Source organism: Acanthopagrus latus, chromosome 17 (assembly GCF_904848185.1).
Source record: "Acanthopagrus latus isolate v.2019 chromosome 17, fAcaLat1.1, whole genome shotgun sequence".
NCBI lineage: Eukaryota > Metazoa > Chordata > Actinopteri > Spariformes > Sparidae > Acanthopagrus > Acanthopagrus latus.
The window spans coordinates 1,930,913-1,936,162 of record NC_051055.1 but is presented as its reverse complement, the minus strand read 5'-3'; positions in this window follow the sequence as shown (position 1 = coordinate 1,936,162).

Sequence of the window (5,250 nt, the reverse complement as noted above, 5' to 3'; positions counted from 1 at the left end):
CAAACAGATTCTTCTTTGCTGTCTACTGGCGGTTTGCAACCAGCGCTCTGTAGCGCACTGCCGCCCCCTCATGGACATGTCAGGACATGTCAGGACAATAGGTTTGGTTAGTAATTTCAAGGGGCACTATGTAGTTGTAGAGAGGAGATTTATCAATGGAAAGGAGGTTTAAATGCATTGGACTTATGCAGGGAAAAGGTAAATTATGGTACATTATACCAGAACTTATTTTCAAGAAAATGGGATTGAATTGAACTGTACAGTTCACCAGGTGTTCCCGCCTCTACTCGTACATCACTATTTCTGCAGCCCAGGTCCGTGAAAGTGACAAGAGTAAAGTTTGACTGTCAGATCTGTTTGAGCTACAGGAATTCCTGATTTACTTTTTAATCCTCCTGCTTGTGGAGAAAGAGGAGAAGCAGCTGGTTTATCTCGGGCTGAGAGGACCGTGGAGAGGTAAACCTCTTATTGATCCCACAGTAATGTTATCAATATTATCATTATAAGCTAGCTAACAGTTTGGGGTAACATACCAATACATTACGTTAATGCTGACATAAACTGCTGATCGCCACATATGATTTTATTTTCATTTTAAAGGCATAGTATTGAAAAGGTTTGGTAGATAGTTTTGTTTGTTGTAATTTATTATTGTTATTATTATTATTATTATTATTATTATTATTATTATTATTATTATTATTATTATTATTATTATTATTAGTAGTAGTAGTAGTAGTATTAGTATTATTAGTATTATTATGAAATTATCATTCTTGCCTCTTAAAACATTCTTAGTGACATGGCAGCTGTGGATGGAGTCAGAACTGCAGACCCAGTTGATGGACGATGTGGTGGACAGAGGAGACTGGACTCCCAAACACCCTGAGTACCGACCCAGATGATGTCCCACTGACACCATCCAGCCCAGCAGCACTGCAGGGACTCCTGCTCAGCCTGTTACTGTACATCATCTGTAACTGTTTTAATATAGTTTTTAATAATAATTGTTTTTGGTAATAGTGAATAATAATCTGCAAATAGTTATTTATGCTGTAATTTTGTCAATAGTTGTAAATGTTAAGACCTTAACAATAAAAGAAAACATCCAATCCCTTGTTGTCCCTGAAAAGTAGCACTTGATGCCGTTTGCTGTTATAAATTGTACTTAAGTTGTAAATAGTGAATGGAATAGACAACGTGTAACAATAAAACCATATTTTATTTCATGAATGATATAAAATGAACAATTATTAACAAATAATTTAAAAAGAACCCATACATTAATTAAATAACAGAAATAATGTAAAGATTGTCCTCTGGAGCAGAGAAGAGCCTCTCCATCCTCTCTGCAGCCTCATGTACTCCTTCATCCTCCCTCCTCCTCGAAGCAAGAGAAAGGGTCAACACAACAGTACATTAACACAGGGATGCAAAGATTTACAGAAAGTGACATCAGGACTGATGAATCGGCTATTTATTATTATTATATATTATTGCTTTTCTTCCATCCAGCCGCAGAATGTTTCGCCCTGTGAACAAATGTTGTTCTGACCTCGGACAGATGAAGCTCTCTGTTTGCTCCCTAAAACACAATGAAGTGTAAAAGATGTTTGTGTTACGTCAACAGACAAAAGAGTTCTAATACAGCAAAAAAATTTATGTAATCATCATAAGGATAATCATAAACTTAGCTCTTTATTCCAACGTTTAGCTAGACTTTACATGGATCACAGCCTGATCTGAATCTGTTCATCTTGGTCCATTTATGTACATGAAGTAAAACGAGTCTATAATGTCTCCACAGTCACAATGCGACGATATAAGATATGTCTGAACATCTAATGTTTGACAGTAAAAGGCATCAAGCTGAGTGTTACCAACGTATTTTAACTGATACTTTGAGGTTTTAAGGTCCCTTGAATTTTAACATGTCTGGCGTCTGATGCTCAAATGAGTAAAAACCGAGTATAAACCCAATACTTACATTTGAATGCGTGATCTGCGCCACTTGAGGTCTCCATTATTTATTTATTTATTTCTTCTCTTTGGGCGCGCAATGAATCTTGGGCAATTTGTGGCCACAAGGGATAGTAGTGGTGTGCCCTCCAGGAGCAGGCAAAAGAAGGAGGCATACAGTACAGTGAGCAAGGAAAGACCCAAAAGGAAAGACAGAGGATATCATTCCCCAGATAGTGATATGGATAACCCTCAGACCAAAGCAACGAGACCAGACAAAAAAAGAGACGACGGGTTCAAAGTTCTAATCAAAGTGAAGGGAGGTGTAGGGTTTTTGGCTGTTAGTCCCCTTAAATTGACAGATGAACTTAAAAAAGAGATAAGGGATGTAATGCATGCCTCTATTCTGCAAAATGGGATGATTTCTATGATATGCAAGACTGCAAAGTGACAAGAGAGAGTGCTCAAGATAAAAAATGTGATGGGTAAGAGAGTGGAGGTGTTCAAGCCACGATCAAGTTCAGAGGTTAAAGGAGTTGTGTATAATGTGTCATTGGAAGTGTTTGAACAAGAGATGTTAACTTGTCTAAAGGGGGGCAATGTTTTAGCTGCAAAGCACATGGGAAAGGGGGAGAATTGAAGAGGAACCACACCTGTCCTTGCAGGAGAGCAAGTAAATTGACATATAGCTGTAAAAGATTATTCAGTCTCGTATAGCAAGAAAGGGCTAATGGCATTCATGGTTGAAACAATGTGGAGAGTTAAAATTGTGGCAAACAAAAAATCAGATGTGGCACAAGTAACTGCAGTTTACCTACACTCAGAACAGTGCGGATCAAAGTCCAAATGGAAGTCAACGTCTAGGCTTAGATGATAATGACGAAGAAGAAATGGGAAGTACATATGGAGAATATGAGGGTGATTAGTATCCTCTGCATTATGTTTTACATAATGCAATGGAATGCTAGGAGTCTAATTGCAAATGGGCAAGAACTTAAACACATGTTAGATGGGCTTGAAGATAAACCAGAAATAATATGCATTGAGGAAACTTGGTTGACACCAAGATTTGATTTTAAAATACCGGGTTATAAATGTGAAAGGAAAGACAGAGAGAATATAGTGGGAGAGGGATGTGCAACTGGAAATGGAATTCAGTATAGAGGAATATAAATGAATACAGTGTTAGATTGTGTCATCACAGAAGTATGGACTGACTATATGGAAAATCACCATTGTCAATTTGTATAACCCCAGCATTAACTTTGAAGATAATTATTTTCAACAAAGTGTGGATAAGATAAGTGTACCAGTGGTGTGCGTTGGGGATTTTAATGCTCACAATGAGCTGTGGGGAAGCAAGAAGAGAAATGGAAATGGGAAAATTGTAGAAGATTTTATTGACAAAAACCAGTTAGTTGTGTTAAATGATGGTCGTCCTACATGATTGAGAACAAGTTGGGCAGTCTCTTATCAATTTCTATCAATTTCATAAAGCACATAGGAGGAGATGATGTGAAGTATTAGGAAAGCAACAGGATAAACTGCAAATTAACTGTGATAATTCTGATAATATCAATCTGTTTTTCTCACTAGGAGAGTTACAAAAAGTTATAAATCAGGGAAAAGACACCTCTCCAGGTAGGGATGGACTGGGATATCACTTATTTAAACATTCAGGAGAAGTGATGAGGGAGGAAGTGCTTGCACTAATTGATAATGTGTGGGAGAGTGGATGCCTTCCTAAAGAATGGAAACATGTGGTAATTATTCCAATTGTGAAACCAGGTAAGCTATCAGATAACCCAGGTTCATATAGACCAATTGCCTTGACCTCTGTCTTATGCAAAATTATGGAACGTATGATAACAAATAGACTTGTGGATAAGCTGGAGAAAAGCGATTTTTTTGTGACACATCAGAGTGGATTTAGGAAGGGACGATCAACAATGGACGCTGTGTTAAGTTTAGACATGGACATAAAGAAAACTATTGCAAATAAATAAGCAGTTGTAGCAGTCTTTCTGGATATAGAAAAAGCATATGACATGCTTTGGAGGGAAGGGTTATTAATTGCACGTTTTGACACGGGAATCAGAGGGAGTATGTTTAATTGGATCAAGAATTTTTTATGTAACTGGACAATTCAAGTGAGGATAGGAAATTAACTTTCAGATGAGCATGAGGTGGAAAATGGAACCCCTCAAGGAAGCGTGATTAGTCCAGTTCTCTTTGATATCCTAGTTAATGGAATGTTTAATAAAGTGGGGAAAGGATTTGGATTTTCATTATTTGGGGATGACGGTGCCACCTGGAAGCGAGGGAGGAACCTCCCCTACCTGTTTAATCAAATTCAAGGAGCTTTAGAGAAAATAACTGAGTGGACTAATGATTGGGGTTTTAAAATTTCAACAGATAAAACTAAATATATGGTGTTTGGAATGAGAAAAGCATGCCATCACAGCAAATCCAATTAAACAATAACAATCTTGAAAAATCAAGTATTTTAAATTTCTAGGAATGTGGTTGGACGAAAGGATGACAGGGTAAAAACATATTGAAATGGTTTCGATGAAGTGTGGGAAAATAATTAATGTCCTTAGGTGTGTGGCTGGATCTGACTTGGGGGCTGATAGAGAAACAATGATAAGGATTTTCAGAGCAATGATAAGATCAGCTATTGATTATGGATGTATGATTTATGGATCAGCAGCTTCTTCAGTGATCAGCAAACTTGATAGAGTCCAAGCAAAAGCCCTAAGAGTGTGCTGTGGAGCATTCAGTACAATTCCAACACCAGCGTTATTAATTGAAATGGGAGAGATGCCATTAGAAATTAGAAGACATAAACTTTGAGATATTCAATGAAGCTCAAAGGACAAAATGAAATGTTACCAACAAAAAGCCTTCTGAGGGAACACTAGGAGTTTATGGGAAAATCAAAAAAGAATGAAACTAATTTTGCAGAAAAATTAAAATAGGTGGCACAGGAAATTGGAATGGTGGATATTAGTATATGTCCTCCAGTATGTTGTCCAGTTGTACCAGCATGGTTAATTCCAGATCCCATGGTTGACCTAAAGTTGTTGAATAAAAGCAAATCAAGGATATCGGAAGTTATGGTAAAGAAGGTTAAAATCTGGCAGCAACTAAAATGGGGAGACTACCTACAAATGTATACAGATGGGTCAAAGGATCATGAGAGTGGGAAAGTGGCAGTTGGTATTAGCATACCTGAAGTCAGTTATAAGAAAGGATATAGAATTTCAGACCATATGTCAGACTTCACAG